The sequence below is a fragment of the Ursus maritimus genome, unplaced genomic scaffold (genome assembly GCF_017311325.1).
Source record: "Ursus maritimus isolate PB19 unplaced genomic scaffold, ASM1731132v1 scaffold_25, whole genome shotgun sequence".
Classification (NCBI taxonomy): Eukaryota; Metazoa; Chordata; class Mammalia; order Carnivora; family Ursidae; genus Ursus; species Ursus maritimus.
In genome coordinates, this window is record NW_024425008.1 from 38,089,018 (window position 1) to 38,101,894 (window position 12,877).

Below are 12,877 nucleotides of genomic sequence, written 5' to 3' on the forward strand. Positions count from 1 at the left end.
TTAATGCATAAAAGTAGTTTTCAGCTGAACCCTTGTGCATTGCCTGTGGGAGTATAAAATGGTGCAGCTGCTGTGGGAAATGGTATGGTGGCACCTCAAAAAATTAAACATAAAATTACCATATAATCCAGAAATTCTACTTCTGGGTATATACCCCAAAAAAGTGAAAGCAGGGACTTGAAGAGATATTTGTGCACCAGTGCTCATAGCAGCATTATTCATAATAGCAGCATTATGAATTATAAAAGGTAGCAGCAAACCACTGTCCATTGATGGATGAATGGATAAGCAAAATGAGGTATGTACATACCATGGAATATTATTCAGCCTTGGAAGGAAATTCTGATACATGCTATGACATGGATGGACTTTGAAGACGTAATACTAAGTGAAACAAACTAGTCACAAAAAGACAACTACTGTATGGTTCCATTTATACGAGAGTAATCAAATTCATAGAGACAGAAAATAAAATGGCGGTTGCCAGGGGCTAAGAGAAGGGGGAATAGGGAGTTATTATTTAATGGGTACAGAGTATCAGTTTTGCAAGGTGAAAAGAGATCTAGAGATAGATGGGGGTGATGGTAACACAACACTTTGAATGTACCTAATGCCATTCGTCTGTATGATTAAAAATGGTTCAGATGGTACATTTTATGTGTGTTCCACCACATTTGAAAAAACAACAAAAGAAGATAAAATGGTAAATTTTATGTTCTGTGTATTTTGCTGCAATAAAAGGTTTTTTTAAGTGGTTGAAGCTATGGATAGATTTCTAGATGTGCATCAGAAGGTGAAAAGACTTCTAGCCAGTCAACAGATTTAAAAATACAGTACAGTGAAAAAATGAAATGTATAAAGCAGTTAGAAAAAGAATATTTTATTTTATTCTTTTATTAAAATTCAATTAATTAACATAACGTATTATTAGTTTCAGAGGTAGAGGTAGTGTTCAGTGATTCATCAGTCTTGTCTAATGCCCAGTGCTCATTACAACACATGCCCTCCCTAATGTGTATCACCCAGTTACCCCATCCCACCCATCTCCCTTGCAGCAACCCTGTTTGTTTCCTATGATTAGGAGTCTCTTAAGGTTTGTCTCCCTCTCTGATTTTGTCTTGCTTTATTTTTCCCTCCCTTCCCTTGTGATCCTGTTTTGTTTCTTAAATTCCACATGTGAGTGAGATCATATGATAACTGTCTTTCTCTGATTGACTTATTTTGCTTAACATAATACTCTCTAGTTCCATCCACGTTATTGCAAATGGCAAGATTTCATGTTTTTGATGGCTGAGTAGTATTCCATTGTATATATATACCCCATCTTCTTTATCCGTTCATTTGTCGAAGGACATCTGGGTCCTTTCCACAGTTTGGCTATTGTGGACATTGCTGCTATAAACAAGAGGGTGCAGTGATCCCCTTCGGATCACTACATTTGTATCTTTGGGGTAAATAACCAGTGGTGCAATTGCTGGGTCATAGGGTAGCTCTATTTTTAAATTTTTGAGGAGCCTTCACACTGTGTTCAAGAGTGACTGTACAAGCTTGCATTCCTACCAGCAGTGTAAAAGGGTTCTGTTCCATTGATCTTTGTGTCTATTTTTGTGCCAGGTGGAAAAATAATTTTGAGTATAACCAAATTCTCTTGTATTATGCGCAAATTTATTATTTGACGTTTGTTCTACTTGCTCTTCATGCTTTTCTAAGCTCGCATATGTTGGTAGTAGCAAAAAAATGTAATTGTCAGATTAAATGAACTTTTAATAAAGTTCAATCACAGTTTTAGAGGTGAAGAGAGATGCTTGTGTTAGAGGGAGAAACCAGAGGTCCAGAGAAGTTAGGATTTTATAGATAGATGATAAATCTGACTGTAATGGATCCTTTGACTTTTACTACAACGTTATTTAAGTTGTATACCACCTCATGCAGGCCAGATTGTAATCTTTAAAAAAATCACCTTATGAAACATTCAATAATTTCTTTCCTATCAAGAAAGTCTTATATCAAACATGAATTTCCTATGGTATAGCTTTAATTTACATCTTTTACTCCTGCTTTTGACTTTCTCAAGCAATTAACTTCCTCAAGCAATTAACTTCACAGCTTTTCTTTTCCCAGGCCATAGTTCCTTTGATCCTAAGAGAAGTTGCATTTTCTTTACTTTTTTTTTTTTTAAAGATTTTATTCATTTATTTGACAGAGACAGCAAAGAAGGAACGTAAGCAGGGGGAGTGGGAGAGGGAGAAGCAGGCTTCCTGCTGAGCAGGGAGCCTGATGATTCAGGGCTAGACCCCAGGATCCTGGGATCATGACCCCAGCTGAAGGCGGATGCCTAATGACTAAGCCACCCAGGCGTCCCACACTGTCTTTACTTTTAAAACTGTCTTTTTTATGAATTGATGACCAAATATCCTTCTTGTATTTCTTCATTACTCTTTAATTGTAGAACTCAAAACAGAAAGGATATCATTTTCTACATCTTATGCATTGTACTATGTCAGAACACTTTTGGTTGCAAATGACAGCAGTTGAATTCCCCGAAAGATTTATTAGCTCATGTAATTGAGAGGTCCAAGGGTAGATCTTAAGACTGCATCGAGAGGCTCAACGACCACTGTCAGGACTTTCTCCACTCTTGGTTTGCATTGATTTATTCTTCAAATAGATTCTCTCTTAGTGGCTTTACACTCACATCCTCCCAGTTAAGCAATTGCAGTGGCAGAAATAAATCACTCTCCCAATGTCTATTATCTCAATTTCAGGTCCTGTGTGCCTACCCCTATCATTGGCAGCCCCAACACTAACAGAATTGAGGAGGAGTTTCCCAAAGGAATCTGAAGAAAGAAGGTAGGAAAATTATCTGGGCAGACAAAAAGAACAACTCCCGTAGTTTACTATACCCACTTTACAGTGAAGGCACTTTAAAAATTCTTAACATCAACGTTCCTGTTCAACTCCATTAAAATAGTTTAAATAATTTCACGTACTGCATATTTGTCGCCTTTTTGTGCCCAACATTTGAATCCTTTTGTTTTGTTTGGCACTGTGGCAGCCTTACTGGGAAAGCGGGGTCCCACCTGGGAAGTTGCAAAATATTTACGCTTATTTTAAACTCTTATAACTAAGGTTTGGCAGGCAGTATAAGTTTGGCCATCTTCCTGGGACTTTCAGTGTAATCATGGGAAGCAAAGAAGCAGAAATCGAGTTCATTCTGATGGCAGCAGGAACATCCAGAGCCCAGTAGCACCCATGTAGCAGCAAGGCAGTGGTGCCCTAATTAAATTATTCTTGTGTCATGACATTGCCTGTGATTGTGGCCACTCAGCTTTCCATGGAACTCATTCTATGAGCCTGGTTTTCCGGTTTTCCTATTGATTGTGTGAGCTATTTACATTGATAAATACTGTTAACTAATTTACAGACCTTAACATATTTCACCAGTTTTTCCACTCACGTCCTTTTCCTGGTCCAGGATCCAATCCAGAATCCCATATATTACACTTAGTTGCTATGTCTCCTTAGTTTTCTCCAATCTATTATAGTTCCTCAGTTTTCATTATTCAATGCCCTCGACACTTGTGAAGAGTTATTGGCTAGTTACTTGTAGAATGCCCCTTAGTTTGGGTCTTTCTGATATTTTCTCATGATCAGTTTATGTATTTTTGGCAAGAATACCACAGAACTGACTATCAGTGCATCATATCAGGGTATCGATATATCTTATTATTCGTGATGTTAACTTTGATCACTTCAAGTGGTGTTTACCAGGTTTTTCTATTTGTAGTTAAAATATGTTGTGTGAAAATTCTTAGAGGACATTCTAATATCCTGGTTATACTGCCATCTATTAATTTTAGTATTCATAGATGATTACCTTTGGTATTTTGCCACAGTCGTCAGTATTTTTTACATGTTCCAATGTGTTTCTTCCCCACATCTCCGAGCAATTCTCCAATTCTTAGTAGATTGACTAAGTGTATACAAATTTAACTCACTTCTGACACTATCTATCTGGAGATAGCATCAGACCCCACATATTGAGAGTTCAGTCTCACAAGACTAGCCCTATTTCAGACACCAGCCTCAAGTTCAGGTTGTTACCTGTGCTTCTGATTGATTGGCTATAAATTAGAGGTTCCCACAACCCTCTCCTCAGATTAGATTAATTTGCTAGGGTGGCTCACAGAACTCAGAGAAATATTTACTTATGTTTACCAGTTTATTATAAAAGATAAAGGATAGAGATGAAGAAGAGGTACATAGAGTGAGGTTCGAAAGGGTCCCTAGTGCAGGAGCTGCTGTCTCTATGAAATTGGGGTGTGCCAGCCATCCTGCCATGCGGATTGTGTAACACCCTGGAAGCTCATCAAACCCTCCTGGAAGAGTTGCTACAGATCTTTAATCTCCAACTTCTACCCCACTTCCCCTTCTCAGAGGTCATGAGTGGGGCTGAAAGTTCTAACCCTCTAATCACTTGGTCTTTCTGGTGACCAGTTCCATCCTGATGCTGTCTAGGAGCCCCCACCTTTTGTCACCTCATTAGTATAAACTCAGGTGTGCTTTAAAGGGGCTCCTTATGAATGAAAAAGATACTCATCACTCAGAAAATTCCAAGGGTTTTAGGAGCTTTGTGTCAGAAACTAGGGATAAAGACCGAATAGATTTCTTCTTATGCCACATAATCTATTGAGTGCAGGAGAAAATTATTTACTCTGATTAGTAACAAAGATTTGTAAATGTGAACCTGATTAGAAATTCTTTTCATCAGTAAGTTAAAGAAATGGTGGAGATGTTTGTAGAAGTTACAGGAAAAACTGTATGCAAATGTTAAATGTGGCATTTTCTACTTCTGCAGAGAAGAGCACAGATGTACAATCCAGTTTTATCTCTATTTATTTGTAGGGTCAGTATGATTCTCAATGGGAGCAAGGAACTTCTGTGTTGACTCTTAGTTCTAATCCCACTTTTCTCTTTGTGCAGAACAAACCTGGGTCCATAGCAAAGGATGGGGAAAGCTATGTAAACAACAAAGAACTAGAACTCCCTAAAACCCTAACCATCTTATACTTGATGGGAAGATAATAAGCTCTTTCATTTTCTCAATTCAAAAACCCTTCCAGGTTGTGATTGCCATAAGTACAACAGATAAGTTACTATGGATACATCACACTTGATTACATTATCTGATTATATAGTGCACAAACACTCTCAAATTTAACATCCCCAGACATTTTCCCAAGATAGAGCTAGCCAGATCATAAGTTACTTTGCCTTTAATTCTCCTGTACTTCATGTGCATGAGTTTGGCTGTTTTTCTTTTCATTATAATATCACTTTCATATGGTGGGGCTCCCATTGCCAGGACAACCAGTGTAGTCATGAGACTTTACCAAAACCTTAATCCTGGTAAGTAGTATCCATAGCTTTCTTACTCCTTAGGTTGAAAAATGCAAAACATTCCTTACTTCTGTTGGGTTTCCCATTTTGTCCAACTTTCCTCAAAGTTTCTATGTATATACTTCTTGAATTTACTAATCAAACTCATTTTATTTCTACTAACCTTGATAAAACCAATCTTCAATACACTAGGTTCCCTTTAGATTAATATAGCTTTACTCAGCATTTTAGACACTAAACTCGTACATGAATTACTTTTGTATGTTTAGGAAAGACATGAAAATCTTCATGTAAGAACTTCTAGATTAAGATAGGTGAATGAATCACTGTCCCCCAATTTCTAACAAAATAACTAACAACTACAAAAACAGGAACAATAAAAAAAAAATCATCATCAAGAATCACAGAGAAGGACCTAACTGTAAACTTTAAATACTGGCTGACAGTAAAGGAAACAAAAATTCTGGAGCATGGTGTAGGGCTATAGTTAATAAGATTTAATAATGAAGAAAAAGAATTCTTTAGGCCTTTGGTCCAAAATACTAAATTACCTCCAATTGAGGGAAAAAAAAGTCCACAGTGGAGTTGGGGGTGGAGTGGGGCTGGGAGCTTAATGAACTGGATGCACAATACTGTAGATTGCTGTGCTGCACAATAGGTTTGGTGCTTAGTCAAGCACGGTTTTGAAGAGAGTCTTTTCAACTAGGAAAACTGATTTGTGCAAATCATCCACAAAATTCTTGGCTCAGATCACAGATGAAGATTGGTTTAAGGACAGCCTTTTGGGCTGATATTACATCTAAATGCTCTGAAAATTCCTCTGGAATGACATTCACTAGTAGCTACACAGACATATGGTTTACTTTATGCAATCCTAGAGAAATTTTATCTTTGCAAGTTTGACAAGTAGTCAGCCTAGGTAAGCTAGGCTGAAATTAATTTCCAGAAAAGCAAGTGCTGGCCTGTATGACACTTCTAAATATCTGGAGTTAAAGATAGATTTCAGTGTTTACATGATTTCAGACTTTAGGAATATGAACTAATTGTGCAGTTAGTTTTTTTTAATACTGATAATGAGAATGAATAGTTATACTTATTTTTTAATTAATTTTTTATTTAAATTCAATTAACATATAATGTGTTATTAGTGTCAGAGGTAGAGTTCAGTGATTCATCAGTCTTATATAACACCCAGTGCTCATTACATCACGTGCCCTCCTTCATGTCCATCACTCAGTTACCCCATTTCCTCACCCACCTCCCCTCTAGCAACCCTCAGTTTGTTTCCTACGATTAAGAGTCTCTTATGGTTTATCTCCCTCTCTGATTTCATCTTGTTTTATTTTTTCCTCTCTTCCCCTATGATCCTCTGTTATGTTTCTTAAATTCCACATATGAGTGAGATCATATGATAGTTGTCTTTCTCTGATTGACTTACTTCACTTAGCATAATACCCTCTAGTTCCACCCACGTCGTTGCAAATGGCAAGATTTCATTTTTTTGATGGCTGAGTGATATTCCATTGTGTGTGTGTGTGTGTGTGTGTGTGTGTGTGTGTGTGTGTCTTCTTTACCTATTCATTTGTCCACAATAGCCAAACTATGGAAAGACCCTAGATGTCCGTCAAGAGAAAAAATAGTTATAAATGGAATTTAATGAATTGAAAATTAAATAAGTGACATTGGAATACCAGAATTCTATAGACATTGCAGGAGTAATATGCAAAAACTACTGTGAAAGATTTTATCCATAATTAAAGTTCTTGTATTTGTGAACACTTTTCTTTTTTTTTGGCCGTGAGACTAATTTAAAAACATGGCTCCCAGAATTGAAGTCTGTATTTAATGCTGCAATCACAACTCCAACCTCACATTAACATCTTGCTGTAGAAGAAAAAGGTGTCAGGTGTCAGTTCCAAACCAGGTGAGTAATGAATTATAAAAGACCAGCACTGGTGAAGCATTACAAATTTGCATCAGCCTTAGGCCTGAAGTATAAAAAGAATCCAGAGAGTTTTAGGAGAGCCTAAGAGGAGCTGGGGCCCTTGTGAAGGAATACAGTTACTACTGAAGCCTAAATTTTATTCTTCTCCCTCTCTTTGATAGACTGCCAGTGTCTTCCATTGGCTAAACCCAACTGCCAGATAGAGACACAAAGAAACCTGGTTGATGTTGTCCATGAGTCATTCTCTAGAGTCACAAAGCAGGAAAAAGGTGTAGTGTAGATCTGGAAGGGCAAATGGAAACTAGCACATTTTATTTCAGTAAAAGTGCAGCTGATTATATTTCTGCCTGTTAATTTTTCTTTTATCTGGTCTCCTTCATTTAGGTTATGTGGCAGGTCCCTGAAGTCTTCTAAGTTTGTAATTTCTAGGGGAAATAATTTCATAGATCTTGGGGTTTGGTACTGATATGGTTTTCTTTGTCATACTGATATTGAAGATTTGATAACGGTATATAATTGAGTTTTTGGTGTCCCAGATGGTGAGGTATACATCTTTTTAAGTGTAAAAGAACAATAAGAGTATAATGTCATGAAATAGAAGCGATCTACCATATGGGAGGACAGCTCTTTGATTTATGTCATTCTTTTTGTTACTTGTGTATTGTCTATTCTTTGCCAGAACATTATTAATGTGCTTACCCTCTTTAACATGTAGGCCATTTAGGGGTGCCTGGGTGGTTCAGTCGGTTAGGCATCTGCCTTTGGCTCCTCCGGTGATGATCTTGGGGTCCTGGAATTGAGTCCATGTCGGGCTCCCTCCTCAGCGGGGAGTCTGCTTCTCCCTCTCCCTCTGCCTCTACCTACCCCCCACTTGTGTGCGCACATGCTCTCTCTCTCTTAAACAAAAATCTTTAAAAAAAATGATATATAGGCGAGTCAGCTGTGGTAAGCTTGATCACACATACAGGTGAAAAAGTGATATATATCAAAGGAATAGTATGAGTTTTTAAAAACTTATAAGCCCATAAACTTTAAATATTTTTTTATAATCTTATACCATCAGTTAAATTAGTAGATTTTAGAATTTTTAAAAAAATCATTTTTGTTCTTTCCCCTCCAAAACCATGGAAAGACTCATTATAAACATAATAAATAAAATTACAAAATTCAGTGAGAAACAAAACAGTATATTATTAATAACTGATCTCAAGGTAAAATAACTTAAATGTGTAAGATCCAGTAAGGGAGGTAAACTTATTTATAACCAAATATATATAAAATTACTTGAGATACCAATATTCTGCTTTGTTTTCACTTGATTTTCCTCATCTAGGCTCGTAATAGTATTCTTTTTTTGATCTTTTGAATATAATTGAAAGTAATAAAAAATATGCAGGATCTAATATTAGAAATAACTACTTTACTTTTTGAGTTACAAGATTTTTTTTTCATTTTTTGTTTCCTCCATGAAAATAAAGCTCTTTAAAAATTAAGTTTGGCCTTTATTATCCTTAATAACTGTTTTTGATGATTTCTTTTCTAAATATTGAAGTTAACTGGAATTTTCCTACAGTGCACTGAAAAAAACCTGGAATTAGCATTATATTCAAACAGTTTTGTGATACTAGGAAATCTTTACTGTTGCTGAAGTCTGTTGTAGCTGTGGTTTAAATCCTTAATAATGTCAATATTTGTCAGTTAATACTAAGTCTAAAGAGAATAAACAAACATTTAAAGCATTTAATAACAGAAAAAAGGATGATGATTATATGGCTAACATTCTCATCCTTTTTGAAAGTTAATAGCCCAGCCTGTTAACATTAATAAATGTTTAGTCTTACGCATTTTCTATTTATAGATGTTTTAGATGTGGTTCCATAGATATACATTCACTGAAAACATTACAGGTCACATTCTATACACTTTTCCAGCTACATTTCTGTAAAATTGTAAATCATGCACAGCTATCACCCTGAGGCACTATAAATCATTGAAAACAAAATTTTATTTATTCTAGTTACTAAAGCAGGAAGGTATAGCAGTGTATTCAATAAAAGTTTTCCCAAAATGTGAAAAAATCTCTTCTGATTGACTGCCAGCTAATTAAAAAAAATTAACCCATTCAGTCATTCCACAGTATTGTATTCTATGAGTTACATGTGTTCTTTTAGGTTAGTTTTCTAAGTTTTTATAATTGTACACTTGCATCTTTGCCACTAACTCTAAATTAGCCTTTCTTGTTTTTGAAGAATGGGAAGTTTGACGTATATAGTGTATTGATTGCTGTAGACTATAATATTAAATTGTTAACAATTATATGAGACCTATGTGTTGTATTTTTACCTGCATGTATATGCATATGTGGTATGTACATATGAAATTCACAGATGTACATTATGTTGTTGCTTAATAACTCCAAAGGTGGCAATTTAAAGACTATTTTGTTGCTAATAGTGGCTTAATACCTAAAACTGAACAGAGTCCTTCACAAGGTAAATTAACCAGGGAAATATGCCAATTTTGACTTCATTTCCATCCTATTGAATGACTGCATTCATTCTCTTTATATTTAAAGCTCTTCATTCTACTGTTCCTCAACACTCTTTATAGAATTCCAGCTTGCTTTTCACCTTTTAACAGTTTAACATAGATGGCTGGATCAAGTCCATTGTTCCAATTGTATGTAGCTTAAAAAGCTCTGCAGTATTTTACTCTTTCCATTGTATCTGGCTTCTCTGAGTGCTCTGCTTACTGCATTTTACTCCTACTCTCTCTGTTTTCTAAAACCATTTATGCCTATTCTTTCTCAAGACACTTGTTCATCTGGGAACTCAAATTGACTTCTCCCTATTCTATTTCCTTAACTAAAAATGCGCCATTAAGGTTGATTGAACTCTTTTAAAGCACTTCATAAAAGTAAAGTGAAAGACCATAAGAAAGTAGGCTACCAGTGTTTGTAAATACCTGTTTTCAGCCAAATTGATGGGAAGAAATAAGAAATAATTGGACACTTAAAAATGTTATTGATATATTTTTTACAGATTAACCTCTTTTGGTTGTTCTTTGAGAAACATACCTGCAAAACATTTTGCGGAGGAATGGGAGAGGGGGCATTGTGTTATAATTAAAGATGGAACAAATAGTACAGCCAAATGGCTAAAATTATCTAAAACATTTTCTAGAAGAAATGTTTTACAGTAAGCAAGATATAAAACATACACGTCCATGATTAAAATCTACAGCTTTTAAACCACATTTTATTTTTTTTCTATTTAAAATACAAATATTTTTATTTAAAAATAAATGTAACCAAAAATGGTTTATAAAAATAGTAGGATCATCACTAACCTTTCCCCCCTCTCTTTGTAATGTTTAAAAAATGAAACTCTTCTGGTATGAAATGTATTTATTTAAGCATTTGTAAGTTACTTAGAATTTTATTCAGAGCCTATGGAAATACTCTTACTTTTAATGATACAATATAAAGAAAAATTCATTCTAATTTTAAATTTGGCATTTCAGACTCACATGTATTTTATATGGAAAATGATGATGTTGATGAATTAGCTTTTTGATATCCCTAAGAGACCATATAGTTAAGGAAAGGCCTAATAAATAAAACATAAATGATCAATAATTTGATTTCAGATAATCACCACTTTTGAAGCTACTTCACTTCTGAGTTCCTTTGAATATTCTATTTTCAGGTTATAATATTTCATGTTTTAGCTATAAAATCATTCATTTGATCTTAATTATAAGGAAAAATCCTCACCAAAACAAAATTTTAAGATAAAAAAATGCACGAATTTAGTTTGTGAAATGTCTTTTCAGTAGTTCGCAAAACTTTTTTTTTTTTTAAAGAGGGAGGGAGGACAGGGGCAGAGGGAGAGGAAGAGGGAGAATCTTAAGCAGGCTCCACACCCAGCACAGAGGCTGACACAGGCTCGATCTCACAACCCCGAGATCATGACCTGAGCCGAAATCAAGAGTCTGATGCTTAACCAACTGAGCCACCCAAGTGCCCAGCTTACAAAACATTTTTATTCATCAATGAAAGAAAAAGAGTTATAAAGAATGTTATAATTCATACTTTTATAAAATAAAAACTTCTAGAAAGAAAATATTACTAAAAAAATAACTCTGTTCTTCTTACTGACCTAGTCTTAAAGGCAACTGTGAACTAAAATTGTAATTTGTATAGTTTTTCTTTAAACATATTTTGATAGAGGCACCTGGTTGGCTTAGTCAGTAGAGCATGTGACTCTTGATCTTGCAAGTTCGAGCCCCACGTTGGGTGTAGAGATTACTTAAGAAAATAATAAAAGTCCTAAAAGATATTTTAATAATGAAGGCAAGTGCAGAGAGATGGATAAGAAAAGCAGGTAGGGGGGCGCCTGGGTGACTCAGTCATTAAGCATCTGCCTTCAGCTCAGGGAGTGATCCCAGGGTTCTGGGATCAAGCCCCACATCAGGCTCCCTGTTTGGCTGGGAGCCTGCTTCTTCCTCCCCCGCCCCCTCTGCTTGTGTTCCCTCTCTTGCTGGCTGTCTGTTTCTCTGTCAAATGAATAAATTAAAAAAAAAAATCTTAAAAAAAAAAAAAAAGAAAAGCAGGTAGGCACTTGAATGTCATCCAGAAGCTCTAAGTATTATAGCAGAGGAATTTAAAAAACCAGCCAGTTTCTACCTTATAAAAAGGATTGACTTGATCAGATTCATTGAATAACCAACAGAACTTGGCCATAAGCACTTGTTTCTATTCTTACAGAACTATAAATAATTTACTTCTTTTTATGTAACATTTAATTGAAACTAAGAACCTAAAGCATGACTAACAATAAGATCTACTGTTTTAAAGTAAATACTTCTCATAATGTATGAAAGATATGAATAAATAGTGAAATGGCATGTTACTTAAATATAAAGATTATTTGAAAACTGGCCATGGGTGCCTGCAAACATACACGCACAGTACACACTAAATATTCTAGGTAAATATGTGTTCACAACTATAGTTAATCTTGTGCCAACAATCAGAGAAGTCTCGAACTATAACAATAGAAGTAAGTAATAAAATTATTATTGAATGATTACTTTATTATAGTCAAAATTCATATATACATATCGGAAGATCACTTTGACATCATTTATATTAAGTTCAGCATTGTAGGCTCCTAATTTTTAGCTTTCCAGGTTGTTTGTGGAATTGTTTTTAATTTAAAACAAGTCATGTATTCATGCATATGACTGCATGTAAAATTAATCTATCAGGACATTTGCTGGGAGCAAAGAACTAATTTTACTGTAGAAATTATGCATTTTCCCTAAGCTAAATATACCGGAAGAGAATGAATAAATAGTTTACCATTTTTACGTACATTAGGGCTCTACAACAGCTGATTACATAGCACATTAGTAATAATTAAATGTCGATTCACTTGTAGTAATTGAAAAAGTGATGAATTTGGAGTTGAAAAAAATCTAGGAGTTGGTATGATATCAGCTCTTTTCCTTAAGCCAGTTTCTTTATCT

The 12,877-nt window shown here is 35.2% G+C and overlaps 1 long non-coding RNA gene across 2 annotated transcripts in view; it reads left to right on the forward strand.

The window, feature by feature from the left end:
- The first annotated feature begins 2,702 nt into the window (after positions 1-2,702).
- Positions 2,703-12,877, forward strand: part of LOC121105230 — a 51,489-nt gene continuing 41,314 nt past the window's right edge. For both annotated transcript variants that reach the window (XR_005837701.1, XR_005837702.1), the window contains exon 1: positions 2,703-2,850. This is a non-coding gene — a long non-coding RNA (uncharacterized LOC121105230). The remainder of the gene's footprint in view (positions 2,851-12,877) is intronic.